Source organism: Misgurnus anguillicaudatus, chromosome 1 (genome assembly GCF_027580225.2).
Source record: "Misgurnus anguillicaudatus chromosome 1, ASM2758022v2, whole genome shotgun sequence".
NCBI classification, from domain to species: Eukaryota; Metazoa; Chordata; class Actinopteri; order Cypriniformes; family Cobitidae; genus Misgurnus; species Misgurnus anguillicaudatus.
In genome coordinates, this window is record NC_073337.2 from 28,518,839 (window position 1) to 28,541,893 (window position 23,055).

Consider the following 23,055-nt stretch of genomic DNA (forward strand, 5'->3'; position numbering starts at 1 on the left):
TTTCTAAACACATTACTGAAGGAGTGAGATGCCGTACTTAAACACTCGGCGTTGATGGAGAAGAGAGAAAAGAAGGTCAAGAGAGATTCTGTTTTACATCAGAAAAGTTGGCAGGATAGCGACGTGCAGCACGACTCGGTTTGACACGGCATCACCTTGTGCAAACAAACAAAGTTATGCATAATTGATCACTGTCTCCTTTAACTGGAGTGTTGGGGGATGTGCGATAGTGCCGTGGTTGGTTGTGGAGACTGCGGTGATCACGGATGAGTCTGAGCTCGCAAGCTTCGACGACTGATTTTTGCGTAGATACACTGACAAATAAAATCTAGATTTGTGCATAGTGAAAACACAAACTGCGAAGAACCTATAAAACACAAATAAATGACTTAAGCTGGGTTTTCACAAACTGAATCACATATTATTATGTAACATGAAACCATATATTTGCGACTTAGTGTACAAATGAAACTATAGTCTTTTATATACTTTTTATATTGTGGAAAAATAAATATTATAATTTATATCACTACAACATCTCATTAGTTTCTTCTGAAATGCAAAAAAGTTTAGTCCAAAAATTATACTGTTTTATTTCAATGAAACAAAGTTAAAGTTAAGTCTCCTAAACACAGATCTCTTAAATAAAAGTTTCCAGGGTGACCACTTGAAAGTACTGAAAGTATAGTTATTTTATGTCCCCATCATTTTTATCTTGATATACAGACCACTCCAGTTTTGACTTTAATCATTATTTCTAGATGTAATGTGACCATTTCAGTCCAGTGTCTGTTGAATTTCAACAAAAGCTGACACAAAGTCGCCCAGTGTAAAAGAGTGAGAGCATGACAAGACCCATGAAAGATAAATACCTGTTAAAACATAAGTTTTTTGTTGTTGACAAATGCATTGAACTTGTTTTCTCTGCCGCATTGAAGATCGGAAAACATTGCATCTTTTTTATTGTTAGTTTTCTCCATTTCAATTCTCAGTAAATAAATGCAATTAAAAACATAATTTTTATTAAGAATTTGGCAGAAATGTTGTCGGTAGTTGACAGAATGAGACTTAAACTTTTTCTGCGGCTGTATATTAAACACAGTTGTAGAGTACAGATGGAACCTGGAAACATTGTTGCCAGATCAGTGTTGTTGTTACAAAAAAACAAATACAAGCCCAAAACAAACATGAAATAAATTCACATTTTATCTTTTAAAACAGTGGTTCTCAAACTTTTTCAGCGTGTGGCCCCCTTTGTGTACAGTGTATTTCTTCGCGGCCCCCCCAAAGAAAATTGATGACCAAAAACAGTTCTAAAACTTTACATTTTAATTAAACAAAATATGAAATTATACAAAGTAGTGCTGCCTTATTTTTTTTAGGTTTAATGTCACAGAATTCATGATAAATTAATGTATTTTATAAAAATGTCATAAAACTGGGGCCCCCCTGGGGGCCCCGGACCCCAGTTGGAGAACCACTGTTTTAAAAATAAAACAAAAATGTGACTAACCATAATGCTGCGTTCAAACCAGCCGCGGTAGAGGCATCAAGCGTGAGTGATATCAATTTTAATTCAATGTGAAGACGCGTTGATGTGTGTCTGGAGGTTTCACGGCGCGATTGAGGCGTTTAGTGCTGCGCGGTAGACGCGATTCTGCCTCATTCGCACGTCTAGTTTGCGCGAATTGAGCGTTGCAGTGGAAAACCCGCGAGTTGAAACATTTTAACTTTGGCGAAAAAAAGCCTTGTTAACCAATCACTACAAGCTTGCTCTAGTAGTGACATGATTACTGGAAGCAAGCGGAGTCGCAGAAGCCCCTCCCATGACGCGAATTTCCGTGTGAATTTCTCGATGACTAGAATTTCACTCACGGCTTTCACGTGCGAATGAAGTGAGTAAACTCAAAATGTTCAAGCTGCAAACTAGACACGGTAGACACAAATTTGACACCTCAAACGCGGCTGGTGTGAACCCACAGTAACTTTCTTCTTTAACATCCTAAAGTGTCTCATTAGGTAAAAAACACTTAAAAAGTTCATAATAACTGGACCTGGCAACAGTGGCTTGAAACCATTTCTTTTGTCATGGTATAACATGAGATGAATTATAAATAATTTTATTCATTTAGTTTAAGTGGATGTTTATTTACATGTTAACGTTAAAGCGGTCAATAAAAAAGGTAAAGAAGAAAAAATCAAAAGGTAAAACCGCCTACTTATTTTTTAATTATTTTTTGTGGGGGATTATTGTTTTAGTTGGCAAACATATTTAATTATTTTGTTTTCTAAAATCCATTTAACAAAAGCCAGTTTCCTAAAAACACTGTTTTCCAGGTATATTGTGACAATATTGCTGATGGGACGAGAACATTCGTCATGTCAATATGTTATAATAACTCTCTTTGATTTTATTGTAGCATTACTTGCTCCGTCTCGCTCTGAAACATTGTTACATCATAATTGTAAGATTACGTACAAATTTTAAAAATAGTTGAGATTGTATAACACCCAACTACACGCCCTTATTTTAATCCTAAAAATGTATAAAATCATTATAAAATCAAGTGCAGCACAACAGAAACAAACCGGATAAATTTGTAACAGAAAGACCCCAAGGTATGTCAAAAATCTCTGATATAATAAAAGCGGGGTAAAGTTTTAACCCTCCGTCTCTTGTGGCAACCCTTGAGTAGATCTTTTCTTTTCTCTTCAGGTTGACTTTAGACGGTTAATTAAGTCCTTAACTTGACAGCTTGTCAGACTCATCCAAGCCTCTTATTGGAGGCTTAGCGCCGCGGGGCTGCAGTGACGCAGCATCGAACCCAGACGGATTGTGTGCAGCTGGGTCTGGATAAGCCGAAGGGTCGAGGGCCTGGAGCTGGTCTTTTTTGGAGGGCCTTGGTGTGTTTTGCCTGCGCAGCTTGAGCTAATCTCCTGAACTACCTCACAACAAGACCCCCAATCTCAAACACAAGGGTTTATTTGGCTTTAATGATGTGCAACATGAAAATGGCTAACTTGTGTTACTGTTTCTCACTTGGTAGAGCAAATTTGTGGATTTGATTACCATGTTTTAAACACACATGGTGAGTAATAGACTGAAAGTCACTTAAAATAGTAAATTCAAGTTGATTAAACTTAAGATTTTAAATGCAACAAGGAAGTTTTACAGTGTATGCATCATATATCTTTGTTATCTGATAATCATCTAAAAGATTGTCTTGAATGTAAATAGCTTACTTTTATCTAGGGTAGGTTTTCAAATAACCATTCCCTATGTTTGCCTATTTCACAAGTCATCCCACACGCAAGTTTGATCCACAAAACCCAGCCGTATCTCTCTGCCCCTGATTATTATTAGTTCAATGTGTTGCTACACGCATCAAGTACAGCGTTTTAAACCCAAGCTTGTTTTGTGGTAGATGTTCTCGTTCAAGTGAGTCATACTCCTTGATCTCATTTACGTCGGTCTGTCAGAGATATTGACTTAGGGTGGTCTCCTCAAACAGAGCTTTCGACAGGCAGGTGTGTGTGCACCTTCTCACCGGAGGGCTCTCGCGTGATCTATATATGCTTTTCTTGTCTCGCCTTAGTTTATTGGCATTATTTGCCATCGTTTGCTGACAGAGCCGTATAGATGACGGGCAAGTCTGTACGTCGCACGGCCGTCTGTATCGCATATTCTCCTGACTAATGTTGTTTTAGGGTAAATCTCGCATGTGTAACGCAAAGCCACGCTAATCATAAAGGAATTAGCAGAAAAGGTAAAGCTCGAGCACAAGCGACGTTTACAAAAACAGTTTCTCTGGGTTGCTAAACCCTATTTAAAGGATTAGAGCTAAACGCCAGCAAATGCAATAGTCTGTCTGCGTTTTTCCAAATCTGTTCAAGTTGAAACTCGAGAGAGTCAACAGGTTATTTTTTGTATGTGTGATCTATGAGGGAAAACTGTTGCTCACCACTTTGTTAAAGATTTTGTCGTTTCGGATTTAACATTTTGCACAGGTAGACCCCTATAACTGTAAAAGTATACTTGAGAAGATGTCACCATAATGGCTGGGGGTCAAATGAAAAATTCTCATACACTGCAAAAAAATGACTGTCAAGAAAAATTGTATTTAGTATTTTTGTCTAGTTTTTACTAAAAACATCTTACATTTCTTAAATTAAGATGCTTTGTCTTGATGAACAAAATGACCCAAGAAAATAAGTCTAGTTTTTAGACCAAAAATGTCAAATTTAAATGATTTTGTGCATAAAACAAGCAGAAAAATCTGCCAATGGGGTAAGCAAATTTTTCTAGAATTTTTCTTGAATTTAGTGTTTAAGAAAAATGTTAAAGATATTTTTTTGCTTACCCCATTGACAGATTTTCTTGATTGTTTTATGCAAAAAATCACAAAATTCTAGAAATTCTAGGAAATTCTAGAATTTTTCTTGAATTTAGTGTTTAAGAAAAATGTTTAAGATTTTTTTTGCTTACCCCGTTGGCAGATTTTTTTTTATTGTTTTATGCACAAAATCACTTAAATTTGTTATTTTTGGTCTAAAAACTAGACTTATTTTCTTGGGTCGTTTTGCTAGAATTTTTCTAGAATTTTTCTTGAATTTAGTGTTTAAGAAAACTGTTTAAGATTTTTTGCTTACCCCATTGGCAGATTTTTTCGATTTTTTTTAATGCACAAAACCACTTAATTTGATATTTTTGGTCTAAAAACTAGACTTATTTTCTTGGGTCATTTTGCTCATCAAGAAAAAGCATCTTAATTTAAGAATTTTTAGATAGTATTTTTGTCTTGTTTTCAGGAGAAATAAGTAAAAAATTATTGAAATTAATTTTTTGCAGTGTTAATTTCGCTCTCTGCACTGCAAAAAATATTTTCAAGAAAAAAAATCTTAGTATTTTTGTCTTCTAAAAATTCTTAAATTAAGATGCTTTTTCTTGATGACCAAAACGACCCAAGAAAATAAGTCAAATTATTTTGCCAAATTTAAGTGATTTTGTGCATAAAACAAGCAAAAAAAATCTTCCAATGGGGTAAGCTAATTTTCTAGAATTTTTCTTGAATTTAGTGTTTAAGAAGCTTTTTGCTTAACCCATAACTTAACCTCACAACTTACAATGCTAACTTTCTCTCGTTTCACCAGTGACCAAAACAACAGTGAGCAGCTAATCTCCCAAAAAAACAACACTACCGGGCCGGATAATCGTGCAAAAACATTAGAGGCAGAGGATGATGGGAGCACAGCCCTGAAGACAAACACAGAGCTACTGCTATATCGACAGACGCCGCTCTGAAAACAGGCCTGTTGTTTGGATTCATTGCCCTAGGACATTGGCAGTCCCGTTCGAAGAGAAAAGAGGTGTCTGTTTTGTCACATTGTGATGCCATATGCTTAAAAGTACAATGAGAGGTAATGAATGAGATGTTGGCCCGGATGCGGCATTGTCAGCACTTAGATGACTGCCGAACACACTTTGAAGGTGGAGGGGCGGTGTGATATTTAGACTAAAAGTGGACAGGAGACTGTGGTATGCGTTCCTCTGGGTGCAGGCTGCTACAGTAGTCACGATGTTAACCGCACAGGTGATTGATGTGGCTTACCCGTCTGCAGCCCTCATGTCTAACTTTACAATCAGAATCTGAGTGATATACTTCCCTAAAAGATCACATATTATCCAACGATATCATCTTTTGTAATGGCACAGTAGCCAGAAGCTGGGACTTTGTGATATAGCTTAGAAAAATGTGAACCTTTTGATGATAGTCAATGATGTCTGAATGATTTAAAATGTATCATGCAATTTGGTTTTAGTAAAATTAGGTAAATAAAAATTTACGCAAAGCGACACTATAAGGTAAACCTTTTAGTTTACACTTTACAATAAGGTTGTATTTGTTAACATCAGTAAATGCATTAGCTAACATGAACTAACAATGTAGTTTTTCATTTTAATTAATATTTATTAATGTCTTAAAGGGGACATATCATGAAAATCTGACTTTTTCCATGTTTAAGTGCTATAATTGGGTCCTCAGTGCTTCTATCAATCTAGAAAATGTAAAAAGATCAACCCAGTAACTTAGTTTTGGTAAATCATTCTCTACAAGCATGGGGAAAATAGGCCATTGAAATTTGTCTCCCCTTGTGATGTCAGAAGGGGATAATGTCATCGTTTTATCTGCACTATCCAACCATTACACTGCCATTTAGTGCAAAGATCAGCTCATTTGCATTTAAAAGGACACACCCCAAAAATAGCACATTTTTGCTCACACCTACAAATTGTCAATTTTAACATGTTATAATAAATTATCTATATGATATTTTGAGCTAAAATTTTACATATGGGGACACCAAAGATTTATTTTACATTTTAAAGAAGTCTTGTGAAATGTCCCCTTTAATGTTTCATATTAGTTCATGTTAACAGTTACACCTTTTCATTTAAAAACTTTTTAAAATTAGTCCATGTTAACTAACATATTTAACTAATGTTACAAATACAACTGCATGCACCGATATCAACTTTTCCACAAATACTGATGACCGATTATTCAGACCGATATCTGTTGATACTGATTATATTAACTTGCATTAACTAAATTGTGAATATAACATTTTCTGAATTTTATTCACATAATGACCATTAATATTGAACATTAAACTAGTTATGTTTCTTTACATTTTCTATACACAAAGCCGAAAAATTAATTGCATTTTCCTGTTCCTTTTTTGATTGACAGGATATATTGACCATGACTAAGAGCTGTTTTTAAACTATACGCCAATAGTGTGAAAATTTTTTCGATACCGATTGTTGGCCGATATATCTGTGCACAAGGTCGTCGATTTGGGTAGGGACGCTAGGTACATGTCCCTACCAATATCCAGGGGCCTCATTTATCAAGCGTGCGTACGCACAGAAGATTGGCTTTGCCTTCACTTCTATTGGCTAAGGCATCACAAAAAAGTTAAAATTAAACAAAAATAATAAATAAAATTGACCTATTTGTTGTATATTTGTTGTGTTTGGCCTGTAACCTTAATAAATAAGATTATGAAAACAAAAATACTATTTTAAATATTTTTCAAGTAAACAGCGATAAACCTTTGTGACAATGCGGCTCTAAAGACAATTTTATTTATGTCCCCACCAATGTCAAAATCAAACTTACACCCGTGTCGGTGAATCTCTAAATGCAACCTTATTGTAAAGTGTTATCAAGTTACCACATTTTATCAGTCTAAATGAGGACATTACATTGACTTCTACTCTTTTTATAGAGCACTAGTTATAAATACTATAACCCTAACCATACTGTATCAGGAAACGTTTTGTATTTTTCAAATTTAAAAAAACTTGATCTACCACATTTTCATAACGTTTGTCCCCAAAGGGAGAATTTGCTCAGGTTTTTCAGGTTCTGCTCACTTGTTTTGGGTACAGATTTATCCCCATAATATAGTTAAGTAGACACACACACACACATTTTAAAATTTTAAGCAACTATTTCTTTAAACATTTTTATAGACAGATCGTGAAATGATGAAGAAAACATTACGTGGGTGATTCTCACGAAAACTTGGTTTTAAAAATGTCAAGCATGAAAATTTAAAAATTGCTTAAATGTACTTTTTTTCCCACCAGACATTGAAAAACAAAGTCTGGAGTAAATGGGAACATTAATTTAAAAACTTTTCCTTATCATTTAACACTTTTTGTAACATAATTTAAAAAATTAGTCCTAAAAAATCTCATTACCGCAACAGTCAGAAAACATCAACACTGACATATTTTCAAAATGACATGACAAACCTGAAAGAACATAATTTGGAGATTCTGCACATGCATTTAAAATCAAAGTATTATGCTTCTATTAATTAAATTAACATTTAATAAGCATCTGTTGCGATAATGATAATCAAAATGTCGTGTAAGCATTCTGACAAGACAATATTTCAAATTAACTGTAAAAAAATGATCTTACCTGGTAGCCATCTTGAAGTAACTGGTCCATGTGCTTGGTCACTCAAAATCAAACTTTATTAAAATTCTGGATGTGTGCTTAAACTGTTCTCAAAAAGTGTTGCAGAGGATGAGAACATCAGGCATGGACACATCATTTTCCTAATTTTTCTTCATTATTATTATACATGAATATTCAGTAAATATTTTTTCTGTCATCTAAAGTAGTCTAACAAAACGTCCATTTATTTTTTTCTTAATATTTTTGTGTTAATTTGATTAAATTACAACATAACGCATGTTCAAACACAGCCGGACACATTGCGGTAATGAGAATTTCAGCAGAAAATTAGATAAAATTTACAATTATAAATTCTTATGTTGAAATCACACATTGTGCAAGGTAGAACACAGTATTGTGTTAATTCTGATGCTTTTTAATGTTACTATATTACGCATTTTAAAGCTAAAATCATTAGTGCCGTGGTGTTTCAATGGCTTCGTGAGAATCACCCACCTACAGTACTGTACATACAGCCATTATGATTTCTGTTCGGCATAGATATGAAAGCATAGATTGTGTGTATGTGAATCTAATGAGGTATAATAAATGAATGGTCATTAGCTGATCCTTTAGCTATGTTCCCACCAGCAGGACAAGGGCTTGTTTTCAAAGAGTAGCACATCAGTTCTCTGAAGTGTCTCGCTGATTTGGGAGATGATGATATTGTCTGGAAGTGAATGAATGAGACTGATCTTCTGCCAGGGAATTTCTGCTGTGGACACATCCAGTAGAGCTCTGACCAACCCATAACAATTTCACAAATGTGTTGAAATGATCTTGATTCTGGTTCTGTACGGAAGCATGGAAAATTTGGTTATGTGATTAATATAAGTGCGGTTTTATGTAATATAACAACTGTTCGTCAAAATGACACTCGTGCCTTTGCCATATCAGCATGTGCGATGAGACGCCAGTTCTTAACCGATGAGACAAGCCTTCATTTCATCAGCCAAAAGTTATTGTCAGAAACACTAATGCCAGCGTTGAATAGGGGCCTATTTGCAAAAGCAACCACAGAATGCGCACAAGAAGTCCCAGATGGATAGCGTGTCATAGTGGAATGACGACCAAAAAAAAGGCTTATTTATGTACAAAGGCTGCTGACCCAGTGAAACGCATACCAGGCACTGAACACATCTCATTTCAATTAAGTGTCTTAGGGAGCTGAAGAATTCCCACAGCGTAAATCACATTTGGTTTGCTTTTAAATGCATTTAAAATATGTTAGTGGTGAGCAGGTCGTAGAATTTCATCATTCGATGAATATTTGACACATCACGCAGGAAAAAAGGTTTTTAAGCTTGTAAACAGCATTGTGTTCTTGTGCAAATAAATGTTTATACAAATGATAGACACTCTGTCTGGGGGAAAATAGCACAAGTTGTTTAAAATTTCATCAGATGTAGGGACACCCAGAAATACATTTTCTATTTGTGACTATCAATTTACCCCCTTAACTTTTTTGCCGCCAGCATTTGTTTTAAGTTGCCAGCCAGCGCTAGCTTTTTTATGATTTTCACAAAGTTTAGTGCCTTCCAGAAAAATTTCATTGTAGTTTTTCAACCTTTATAATATATTTTCAAGACCCTTGTGATGGTACATCGACTTAAAATAGGTTGAATGACATGTCCACCATAGCCTGACGGGATCTGTATCGTTTTTACTCGTACTTTTAAACTTGGGGTTTCGGGTAGTAACCCAAGCACAAAAAAAACCTTACAAAAATCTGCTTTACGGCATACGTCGCTTCCTCCACTTGCTCAAATTCGGACGTGAGAGCGCAACTATTTATTTTCCTGATGTTTTTGTCATGGCCGAAGCAGCAACTAAGAAAAATAAACGCAAGGTTTTATCGGAGGAGACCAGAAGGATTAAATTGCTTGGATATATAACTTAAGTCCTGTCTTGCGCCCAAACACAATTTTTTTACGTGAATTTTACTGGAGGCTACTTGGAGAATATGGGGAGAGACTTATATCATGTGGCGCTGTGGTAACGTCATGGACCTACGACACAGGCGATCTGGGTTTGATTCACCTTAAAGGCATTTTTTTTAATATAAACTTTAACCAAGCGACCACTGTTACAACTGGCTTGAAAACGTGAGCTGCGCGATCTTTTGGCGTTTGAAATAAAATAAAACCCATGAAATGATATTCATATGACATGCTGGAAGGCACACGTTGTGACCTAAAGAGTTGTCTTATTTTCCTTTGCGACAGTGCTGCGGCGCTTGTGGCCTCTAGGGGCGCTAGATGTGAAAAATGCATGTTTAGCACCCCCTAGTGGCCAAAAACTTCTGCTGTGTGCCTTTTAATATATAAACATACAATATATCAAATGAAAGAACAGCTGTTCTGCTTTTAATAAAAAAGTTTCATCCTACCTTCATCATTTCTCTTTTTATCACCTCTCAAATAGGGGTAGGTTTCTTTAAAAATACAGAATTTTGAGCAAAAAGCTGAGATAATTCCATTTTTGCGAAGCACTTTTGATAGAGATCAGATTCAGAATGATCCTCAAAACATACACGGACATGCAGCTGCTTGCCCTAGGGCGATTCTTCAGAGTTTTATAATGGATTATAGCGGTATTGCTGAAAGCCGGAAATACTCGTCATTGGCAGGGAAGCGTTTTCTCTTGATTAATGAGATAACTCATCAATGGTGGCGAAAGAGTTAGAGCAGGACACCTGAGATTACTTCAATATTTTGCAAGTCTATCACAACAAACTAGATATTGTTGGAAAGGTCTAAGAATGTAGTCTTCATAATTCAAGCAGTAATAATAATGCAGTGACAGTTATTTTTTAATTTGTGACGAGTATGGAGAAAACCGTTGACACCTAGTGGCCGTTGTTGGTAAAATCACTAGTAGTGTAATGCTGCATTCACACCAGCCGTGGTAGAGGCATCAAATGCGAGGGATTTTAATGTTAAGTCAATGTGAAGACGCGGAGCGAATGAGGCGTTTAGCGCGGTAGACGCGATTCCGCCTCATTTGCGCGTCTAGTGCGTGCAATTGGCGCGAATTGAGCATTGCCGCAGGAAACCCGCGAGTTGAAAAATTTGAACTTTGGCGGAAAAACGCGCCACGTTAACTAATCGGGAGCTTGCTCTAGTTGTGACGTGATTACAGGAAGCGAACGGAAGTCACAGAAGCCCCTCCCATGACGCGAATTTCTGCGTAAATGTATCAATGACTAGAGTTTCAAATGCGGCTTTCACGCGCGAATGAAGCGAGTAAACTCAAAATGTTCAAGTTGCAAACTAGACGAGGTATACGCGAATTTGACGCCTCAAACATAGTGCATCATTACAATAAATGTAAACTACTATAACAATTTTTTATTTAATTTTTCACCTTCAGACACATCTGTGAAAAACTTTAAAGTGTCTTCTTTAAAACAAGACCAAGATTCGGCTTCTAGACCAAAAAAAATTGCCAGAGTTTTATTAATATTACATTATATTAATCTACATCACCTTTCACCCCCTCACAATGGCCCAATCGTGCACAACATAACAAAATTTAAAAAGCAAACATGGCTTTATTTCATTGTGTTGTGGCTCAATTTCATTGTGTTGTGAACTTACGTTTGCTTTTTAAATTTCATTGTGTTGTGCACGATTGGGCCACCAAATCCCCAAAAAGGCTGCGCTAGTTAAGGGGGTTAATCCATAAAGAAAGCTCGTCTTGTATAACTGGCCACATGGGAAATAAAAAAGATTAAGCTAAAGTTACTTTTTCAGAAGGTATGCATGCTAAATAAGGGTGCCTATCAATTAACAATGTGATTTTCAATCCCATAAGTAGAGCCTTGTTTTTTTTATTGTTTTGAGGATAGGACTGTGGTGATGTGGCTGAACGCGTGCCAGCATTTCATTTGCATGCACAAGCATCACTTCATTATCCTAAATGGCAACTGGACAATTTGTCTTGCACTCCATTATTTCCTGAATAGCTCTTGACTTGCCTTATTCACTAATGTGTACGTAACCCAATTGTGGGCACCGTTTCACAAAGCATGCGTGCTTTCCAAAAACGTGTCCCGCATTACATATGAAGATAACGTGTCCATTAGTCTGTGGTGTAAAGTACAGGTGAAACTATAAGAAACTGTCAATCTTAAAAATGATCAAAGAAATAGTTTGCATTATTCCCACTACCCACATGTCATTCCAAACCCGCTTTTATTTTTTGCAGGGAACACAGCAGAGCTCGACAGATGTCACCCTGAACTGGCGTTTTATGGCGAGAGCTGCACATTGTTACAAAACGTTTGTGTTGCAGGATACGGAGTTGGAACAACATGATGGTGAGTAAATAATGACCGAATGTTCATTTTGGGTGAACTAAACAGTCTGTGATTGTTTTCACATGTTTTGTGTCTTAAGGATCTAAGCTAGTAATACTGCTCTATTGGATAAGTAACCAATAAAACAGAGTGAATAAAATATATATTTTTTATAGTTTCTTTCTTGATATGCAACAGATTTCCATCCGTATTTGCTGGAAGAGATCGGGAACGCTGTTAACCGAAGTCATGCTGTGCCTTATCGTGATGAAAAACACAAAAGTTTTCTCGTGCTGTGAAGGCACTCGCTCGTGCCCACAGCTGGGTCTCATCACTACAGCCAAACACCCGGTGAGTCATCAGGACGCCACATCGCATTAACTGCTTATTCGCAGGAAACGTTCAATGTCCAGGAAAGCATCGAAACGAAACATACCTACGTCGAAGAGCATCCGGTTGTTTGTGTAATCAACCACAGTCACACTTCTTTCACAACAGATAATCCTTGCATCAGATTATCGATTTAAAGAGACAGTAACCCAAAAATAGGCAAGGCAGGTTTATTTGTAAAGCACATTTCATAGACAGAGGTCATTCAAAGTGCTTTACATAGAAATTAGAAAACAATATATAAGTAAGTATGTAGAAAGACAATTAAATCACAATAAAACAAAGAAAATATATGTGATTTTAATCAAAACAGTTTAATGTGTGAAAATGAATAAAAGAAAAAGAAAATATAAAATAATTAAAAATAAGAATAAAACTTTTTTACTAAAATTATTAAAAATACTGGAAATTAAGTTCATATAACTGTATAGCTGTATATTTTAAGTAGGGATGCACCGATATATCGGCCTATAATCTGTATCAGCAAATAAAAGCTATTTTTCACACTACCGGACATTGGCTGATTGTTTGGAAACAGCCGATGATCAGGACAGATCCTGTGTTATTATTTTGAACTGGGTCACAATGACAACAGAGTTGCATTTTGTACGCCCCGCACTTCTAGGATTTTAAGACTTAATTTTAAAAAAAGGAGTAAAATGTAGAGATGCAGCAATATATCGGTCAATAATCGGTATCGGTCGATAAAAGCAATTTTTCACACTATCAGACATTGGCCGATTGTTTGGAAACAGCCGATGATCAGGACAGATCCTGTGTTATTATTTTGAATTGGGTCACGATGACAACAGAGTTGCATTTTGTACTCCTCGCACTTCTAGGATTTTTCGACTTAATTTGATAAAATGGGTAAAAAGTAGAGATGCAGTGATATATCGGCCAATAATCGGTATCGGTCGATTCACACCAACAGACATTGGCCGATTGTTTGGAAACAGCCGATGATCAGGACAGATCCTGTGTTATTATTTTGAACTGGGTCACAATGACAACAGAGTTACATTTTGTACGCCCCGCACTTCTAGGATTTTACAACTTAATTTGAAAAAAGGAGTAAAAGTAGAGATGCAGCGATATATCGGCCAATAATCGGTATCGGACGATAAAAGCAATTTTTCTCACTATCGGCCGATAGTTTAGTTTAAAAACAGCCGATAGTCATGACCGATATATCCTTTCATTCAAAAGTAAACAGGAAAATGCATGTGAATGAATTTGATGAATTTGAGCTCTGTGTATAAAAACATCACTAGTTAAATGTTCAATAACAATGGTCATTATGTAAATGAATAACATTCAGAAAATAAAATGTTTAGAATTAAGTTAATGCAAGTTAATATAACCACCAAACTATCGGTATCGGCAGATATCACTTTGAATAATCGATATCGGTAGGAAGAGTTAATATCGGTGCATCTTTAGAAAAAGCAAAACTATCGGTATTGGTAGATGTCTTTCTAACTAATCAAATGTCAGTATCGGCACAGAAATTTGTATCCGTGCATCCCTAATTTTAAGTCTTTTAAAACAGTTTTAAAGGTTTTTTGGTAGCATGCTGAAATATAGGTTTGTATTCACTGAAAATATTGACAGCCGTAGACGCTTTTATCTAAAGTGAATTAAACCCACAGCCTAACGTAATGCTCCACCTGCTGAGCTATAGGATGCTTTCTGTGAACTATACTCTGATGTATGACATAAACAATACTGTAGGGGATTGCAAAAGGTTAAAAAACTAAAAGGCTGACTCATTATATTTCTCACCTGAGTAGAAAAGCGGTGTATTAAAGGAAATCAAATGAAGCGTTTCGTGAAAATCACCCCATATAAATGGATGATTTCCACATCATCAGGTTTCAGTGCCCCATTCGAAAGAGGATTACAGTTGCCGGTCTCACTCTTTGTCAGTTTTACCCTGATATTCCTTGGCAACACTTCAGCGCCATATTAAATTCGACTCCTCTGCTTGGCCGTAACGCGAATGCCGGTGGTTAGTTTTCATTAGTTTTCATTCGTTTCACAAGCGTGTAAATGTTTAATAGAGACGCAGGCTGGACTGCGATGTACTTGACAGTTTTTCCAAGCTGAAGAGCTCGGTGCTTTACAACTGGGATATATAAACCAAGACCAGAGATTCATGACATGCGAGTCGAAATTTATAAACGCCTGCGGTGCCTCCTTCATTTCTTAAATTTGGTAGGGTTGGATGTGAATTCCTCAGTGAGTCTTTAACCTTGGCACAGACCAAACTGGCCAATGACCAGCAGTGGTTGGCAACGTCAGTGGTGTATTAAGGACTTACAGGGATTGAATGATGAATTACAGGGATTTAACAATTTTATATTTATTTAAATTCACTGTGCGATTGGTAACACTTTCTCATTAAAGATTTTAAACAATGAAATGTATGTTCATGTCAATCAATTGGTAGATCATTGCATTAGCAACATAAAAGTTGTGGGTTTAAGCCCAGGGAACATGCATAATGATAAAAGAAATACATTTAATGCACTATAAGTCACTTTGAATAAAAGCATCTGCCAAATGCATAAATACATAAATGAAAATGAATTCATGTTGGGTGTCATAAGTCCAAGACGACAATTTTTTTTTTTGTTGAAACTTACTCTCTGTTCACATACTATAGAGAGTTGTTTTCACTTAATTTCTCTCATTTTATTTAGTGCTAGTTTAGTAAAGCCCACAACAGGTAGGTATATTCATACAAGCCTTGTTTATTGGTCCCATTGCAGCAATTGACCCCCATAGTCGAAACTCTTGGTTTGATTACATTTTAATTTCAGCAGTCAAGCAAAGCGGTTAATGCTTTTCTCTTTACTTCTTAACCCCAATTCACCTTGACTGGTGGGTGCTGGGAAGATTTTCTTCGGGGATAAGCCTTCTGATTGGGTTACACGGATTGAATAATGAGTGCTTTTCTGTTGTCTCAGCCGATCTGGAGTTAAGCCCTGCGGACCGGGCCATTCACTGACGCCACACAACATTTACATATACATGAGATTTAAAAAGAGCTTTTGCCTTCTGGATTAGTTCGGGTCTTCACAAACTCGACTCGGTCTTTCCACATCAGTAGCGCTTTTTAGGAGCGCTCTATTGGACAATAAACTCCTGTGATCTAGGGCCGAAACTGCACATCCATTGAAAGCGCGTTGAACTGTCCTGTGTGTAGTGGGAACCAGTGTTGTTTGCTCTGAACTGAATTTAACAGTCTAATGATGGTGCTGTTTTGTAGTACAGTCTATTAAATCGAGTTATTAGTAATGTAATTGTTATGTTTTACAAGCAAAAGACTTAACTGACTTAAGTACCGTGGTACAATCATTCAGTACCATGGTATCAGTAGTAAGTCATGTCCAGGGAAGGGATTTTGTACAATATTTGCCTTTATTGTTAGATTTAAACCAAAATATGAAGACTATAATATTAAATGGACACCACATTAAATATTTAAGGAATTTTTGGGATGACAAAATTTGGCTTAAAGCCAAACCACAGTGTATTAGGAAATATGTGTTTTATTCGAATATACAAAAAGCATAAAAACAAAAAGCCTTACGGGTAATAAAGCATGCATTGACTATTCATTTTGTTGATCCTCTTTTGCAGTAATATTTTGTAGACACTTGTAGACATTTATATCCCGAACACCCTAACTCAACATGCATGCAAAACTTTTATGCATTTTTAATAAAATCCTTGAATAAAGAGCAATGACGCAATGAGCAATTGTTCAAAGTTAGAGACCACTTTTGTCAGTTTAAGAAATGTAAAGTATACAAGTAAATACCACCGCAATGATTTTTAGGGACTGGCTTTGATATATTTTACATTTCCTTTAAAGCAGGACTAACCAACTGGCAGCCCGCGGGCCAAATGCGGCCCGCCAGTCATCTTTATCTGGCCCGCCTTTATCAGATTTAAAATCAGTGTGTTATTTTAAACCCATCTTTTTTATAAAAAAATAACTTATGCGACTACACCGCATGCGACACATATAATAGGTAAAAGTTAAATATATATAAAAGGTAAAAATGGGGGTGAAAGTTTGGCTCGCATCATATTTACATTTTTGAAACTTGCCCCTAACCTTCAAGACCCGAGCTTTGCTTTGCCTTGCATTTTAGATTTCTTCCAGCTATTTGGGCTTAGAATTAACCAATAAATATAATAACCAAATATTTTTATTTAAACATAGAGCAGTGTAAGTGTCCACGTTTGTGTACAACAGGTTCCAGTTACACAGAATTAAGCAGTGTTGGGGGTAACGCATTACAAGTAACATGCATTACGTAATAATATTACTTTTCTGAAGTAACGAGTAAAGTAACGCATTACTTTTTAAATGTACACATTAATATTTGAGTTACTTTTTTAAAAAATTAATGCAAGTTACTTTTTTACTTTAATTAATAAAAAAAAAATAATTAATTAATGCATTACTTTTAAAAGTTAGTTTCCCCAACACTGGAATTAAGTATTATGGTGCAAACAACAAAAAATGTGATGTCCACGTATGTTGGAGGTTAAAGAAGAGTGGTTGAAGATCCCTTTTTAGAGTTTATTGAGTGAGTGATGTATTTGGTCAACAGACAATCCTGAAAATCCACCGTCAACTCGAGCCAGGTGTGCAAAGTCTTCCCATTTGGGCTCATCTTGACGTGAGATTCTCCCACGCTAAACTACGCCACGGCATATCTCTACCTCACCCTACTCGCGTTACATCACCAGTAAGACAAGTCCAGACACTGTCAGACTTTATGAATCAAATGCACATTTTTTCTTTCTCGGTTCTGCTCTGTAAATCACTCCTGTAACTCGAGGAGCCCGGCGATGCGCCGCTGGAACGGATGCATCTGTGGCGAAGACGCTGTGGGATGTTTCCCTTGCCATGATAGACAAGAAATTACAGATAAATACGCTTCTTAACTCAGGGGTTTATGAGGGTGCCTTTACGCCCGTAGAGCAAAATGCGGTTTCTTAGCATTTGTTAGCTACCGCTCTGGCTTTTATGGCTTAAAATGTTTACATGAAAAGATTTAATATCAAAAGATTTCATGGGGGGAGGGTGTCAAGGTTGGGGCGTATGGAGGTGTAGGGCGGAACAGTGGATTATGAAACTTCCGTCACCGGCACGGCAAGGACTGTGACCTCTTTTGTGAAATGAAAGTTGACCTTTGCACCTCAGATGATACAGAGGAAACGCCCCCTTTTCCTGTGGAAGTGGGCAGGAGGTGTTATATGAACCAAGTTTTGAGAAAAATGCTGCGTCTTCTGTTGTCCGTCATGAACTTTACAATACTTACAATGGGGTCCACATTCAAAATCTGATTTGAGACCATGAAAACCATGTTAAGTAATGTAATTGAACAAAAAAAATAAGATTCTGCATTTTTTCTGCAAGTTATAAGAAGTAATTTTTTGGGAAATTTTTGCCTTTATTAGATAGTTGTGCTGCGACAGATCGCAGTTGATCCGTGATCCGTACGGCTCGCATGTGATTCGTGGATTAATACGCAAATTTAAATAGGGAAAGTTTATCATTTGCACGTGTTTCAAAGGTTTGCGAATGTTAACATTCAAGTAATTTTAAACAATTTAACCGCAAAAAGGCGTTAAAGTGAGCAGTTTACTTTACGCACAAACACATGTGCAGTTAAAAGTGTCCGGTCCAGCTCCAGTCAGTCATGATCATCCTTTAAAGATCAGCAGATTCAGAATTCTTGATGTGTAAACTTTAGAGAGTTGCGTCACTGTATCTCATACTGTAGTGTATTAATGTACATTTGGCTAGCAGAGCAATGAAAAACAATGTAACGTTTTTATGTGGGACGAAGTTTATGCAGGGCCGTTTGTAATTTGCCCTCTGTCTGTGTGTGTGCGAGCACTTAAGGGCACTCAGTAGTGCACACATGGAGAGACGTGTTTCAAAAAGCAAGCGAACATAAAATCTTTCTGTTATTGACAGGGCAAATACAATAAAAATGATCTCCACAGTATTCTTTTTCTAGTAACTTTAATTAACCTACTTAGTGTCATTCAATATTAATCAAACAACCCAAGACAAAGAGAAAATCTACCGAGCCCCTAAGGTGACATTGGAGTAAAAAAATCGAAAGTTTAGTTTCATGTGCTCACGCGAAGCCATGTGCAGAATTTTTTTTTAAGTTTAGTTTTGCGTGCTCACGTGAAACCATCGCGCGCGCACGTGAAACTATCACGTGCACATGTGAAAGCGAAAGTTTCACGTGCGCACGCAAAACTAAACACGGTAGTTTCACATGCGCACGCGAAAGTTTCACGTGACCACGCGATAGTTTGCCGTGCGCACACAATAGTTTCACATGCCCACGCGAAACTAAACTTTATTACATTTTTGCTCCATGTCCCCTTAAGGGCTCCGTAAAAATCACTTCTGAAGCTCTAAAAATAATAATTACATTTAATTAATATAATAAATACAGTGTAATTATTTATTTGATTCAATTTTTCTACCTAATGATAATTTTAGACCTTACTAATGTGCAACTTTGTTCTTTTTATAAATGTTTGTAATTTCTTGATTTGTTATTAGATTTTTCCCATTCTTATTTTTTTGCTGATCCGAAAAATTATCCGATCCGTGCCTCAAAAACCGTAATGTGATCCGAACCGTGTGATCCGTTGCACCCCTATTAGATAGACAGTATAATAGGAGAGGACAGGAAAGTATAGGGTGTGGAGAGGGGTATGAGATCGGCAAAGGACCTCGGGCCGGGATTCGAAATTGGGTTGCCGAAAGTGCATTTGCACCATATGTTGGAGCACTGCCCACTACACCAGTGGTTCCCAACCTTTTTCACTATAAGGTCCCCTAGTTCCCCAAAACAATATTTGAAAGCCCCCCACTTACTCAATTTTTTCCACATAAAATTAAATAAAACTTGGAATGAGTAGACAGATGTATATTCTGTACTACAATGGCAAAAAAATAAACATGTAGATTTTTGCTTGTTTTGTCCAGTAATTTTAAGCCATCTTGAGGCCCCCTTGGAAATTTGCTTAGGCCCCAGTGGGCTCCGCCCCCCTGGTTTGGAAACACTGCACTACACCATTGGCTGCAAACACTATTTAGTTATTTTATAACTACAGTTGAGATTTGTGTTTAAACATATTTAATCACTTTTGACATATAGAGCTGTCATGTGTCATTCTTCTGAAACAAACTTCATCTCCGGCTGAAATCTGTGAGAACAAGCGAACGTCTGTATCTTTGCTCGCAACATCATCACGGTCCACTTTCTCTCATCAGCACCTGTCTCCCTCATGCTGGTAATGCACACCTCTCTATTACATCAGGTCATGGAGGACAGCCGAGTTACAGGGGGCTTTGGCGTTCCAGAAGGATCTCTGGTAAAGTGATTACTCTCTCTTTCTGAAGTCTTATATGGCCCCTGGGTTTCATCCACAATCCTTTGAGAGAGCTTGTTTTATGTCCTGCCTGCCTCTTTTAAAAGCTGTCAGTACTAACATGCAAATTCTGTGTTGGAGCTTGAAATGCTGCGTTATTCAATAAATCTTATTGGTTTTTAGTTTCTTTATTTATGTTTGTGGTGAATTTAGTCCTTTATGAGCAGATGTGATTCGAGTCTCTTCTCTCTCTCACAGAGCCATGTGTTGATTGAGCAAACCAAGGCATCTGAGCTGTCATGGCTGTGAATGGAGGATGTGAGTAGACGACTTCTGCCAGGCAAGCACTACACCCCTCCTCTCCTTTTTCATCTATTCGTCCTCTACCTCCATCTTTCTCCTCGCACCTCGTCCGAAACTCGTTGAGGAGCAGCTGAATTGAGTGTGTGCGTGCGGTTTAGAGTATTCGCTGATGTAGTGTTACAGGTTTGGGTACTGAAGTGATTCGGAAAGCAGAGATGTCACTTGTGGGTTAGTCAGACAGGAAGTGTGACCTTTCGAACAGGAAGTTCCTTCTGGTGGAGTGGAACCTTGACTGTGGCCATCACTTACTGTAATTGTTATGGCAATGACCTCTAAAGTACACGACACAGGAAAGGCTAGTAAAACATGATAGTGCAGTATTAACTCCCATAAAAGGCGTTTACGTTGATTATGTTGGCATTTATGATTGCTAGTAGGCGGTCTGACTCAATACGAAATCAGTCTGACTCTCATTTCAATGCAATTATTAACCCTGTAAAAATGTAAGTTGCATCAACCTAAAAGAAATACTTTAATTAGTAACGCCTAAAAAAAAATTTTCAACTTACATTTTTCACTTAAAGGCACACCGGGGAACTTTTTGGACACTAGGGGGTGCTATACATGTATTTTTCACGTCTAGCGCCCCTAGAGGCCACAAACGCCGCAACATGTCATTCAACCTATTTTAAGTCGATGTACCATCACAAGGGTCTTGAAAATGTTTTATGAAGGTTGAAAAACTACAAAAGCAAGTTGATTAAGTAAGTTGGATTAAATGGAAAAAATTACCAATTAAAGTCATTTTTAAAGTTAATTAAACTTTATACTTTTCGCAATGTAGGTACTTAGTTATATTGACAACTTAAGGGCTCATTATAGTTGTGTGTATGTCCTACGGCGTAGCCACGACAGTGTAGGATATGCGTCGGTTTTCATATATACTTCTGCTTCGTGGTCCACGTCGACGTGCAAACACACATGCAGACCACTAGTAGGTAGTATCCTCGTGTGTAACCACAATAGCAGCATGACCATCAATGAAGAAGCAGCTTGGTCAGTTTAACCCACAAACGAAGAAGAAATAGCAGCTTGTTGTGCATGTTTTGAGAGAACCAGCAGTGATGGAAGTAAATAAATAGCGACTTTTGTAGCTAAATCACTCCTTAACTTGGCCCATCTTTGTTCTCACCGTCGCAAACGGAAATACCTATGACACGTTTTTTTTACCTGACAAGAGGGGTTCTAGTGGACCAATCACAGCGCTTGCGGTCCGCGTAGAATTGACACACTGTTAAAAATTTGGCGAGGTGCACGTCAGGCTACGCAGAGGCTACGGATAACTATTAAATTGGACTTTAGTGTTTAATTAAAGCGAATTTAATTATTTGTGTTGATAACATACAAAGTCAATGCAATTAGCGAATTTCCGTAAGGTGACTCAAATGATGCAAAATTGGGCGACATGTTTTCCGCGCAAGTTGAAAAATTGCTGCGCGAGTGTGAAATTCGCATGACAATTAGCGAATACCTTGTTTAACATCTTCTGTATGAGAAAATAGAGGAGGGCATTCTTTTCATTTGCGCAAGTGATGCGAAAAAGTGACGCAAATGCCGTGATTTGAACATCGCAAATGGTGATGCAAATTATGCGAATTGGGCAACGTGCTTGCCGCAAACATGCATTACTCGACTTTAACGTGTCTTCGGCACAAGTTGAACATTTTTAATGTGATCTTTTTTTTTACGTGATCTCTCTTTTTTGCATTGTCATTGAAAACAGCATTTTTTATTTACGCGAGTGATGCGAAAAACAATCTGTCCCTTGAGTAATCTGGAGCAGGTAAAGCATTGTGCATATTTGCTATGCTTTTGGTATGTACATACAGTTAAAAACATGTAATTATCTTTTTTTTAATGGATAAAATGAATCAATAAATGAAGAAAAAGCATCCAGTAATTGATGGCAAATCCTTTAATGTTTTTTTTAATGACGAGACCTTAAGAAACCTAATGTTAAAAAATGCCAAGAGTATGATTCTGCAAAGTAGCATAGTTTTAATGTATTTTGTATGCTTTTAGTAACAACATAATTCCTATAGTAATAAGTGTGTTAAAGTATAATTAACAATAAATATTAAACGGTAGTGTACATTGTTGTATTAGGTACGCTGTACCTAACATGCTGACATGACTTTACCAGAGTAAACTCCCTGTAAGAAGGGTGGATAGGTTGGTGCACGGCTTTAAGCGCCCAGCGTGCTTGTGTACATGTGTGCACGCATGTTTGCGGTCCTGCGTGTCTATGCATGTCAGCGCAGCATGAACGTTTACCTACAGGCCAAGTCGTAAGTCATGCACAGGTAATCATTTACACAAATTGCATACATACAGTATATTGCACATCACAGCCAATCCAACAGGTGCCAAAAACCTGCTGCATCAGCACAAGAGATAACACGCAGTGATACACTTGACAAGCTTACATCCCCGACACAAATGTTGTATTCATCAGAGTCTCTTTGACTGACAGGATCCATTTGCCATGTTTCAAGGTGGCTGCTCCGCAGTGCAGCTCGTGTTTCGGAGGCTATATTT

At 37.1% G+C, this 23,055-nt stretch overlaps 1 protein-coding gene across 3 annotated transcripts in view; it reads left to right on the forward strand.

Annotated features, from left to right (window-relative positions):
• sema3aa (sema domain, immunoglobulin domain (Ig), short basic domain, secreted, (semaphorin) 3Aa) overlaps nucleotides 1-23,055 on the forward strand; it is a 132,318-nt gene that overhangs the window by 54,468 nt on the left and 54,795 nt on the right. The window contains exons 2-6 of one of the 3 annotated variants that reach the window (XM_073869139.1): nucleotides 5,152-5,367; nucleotides 12,246-12,357; nucleotides 12,535-12,687; nucleotides 20,057-20,157; nucleotides 20,413-20,472. The gene's annotated coding sequence lies outside the window, so the exon portion shown is untranslated. The remainder of the gene's footprint in view (nucleotides 1-5,151; nucleotides 5,368-12,245; nucleotides 12,358-12,534; nucleotides 12,688-20,056; nucleotides 20,158-20,412; nucleotides 20,473-23,055) is intronic. The other 2 variants (XM_073869140.1, XM_073869142.1) reach the window with 2 other exon arrangements.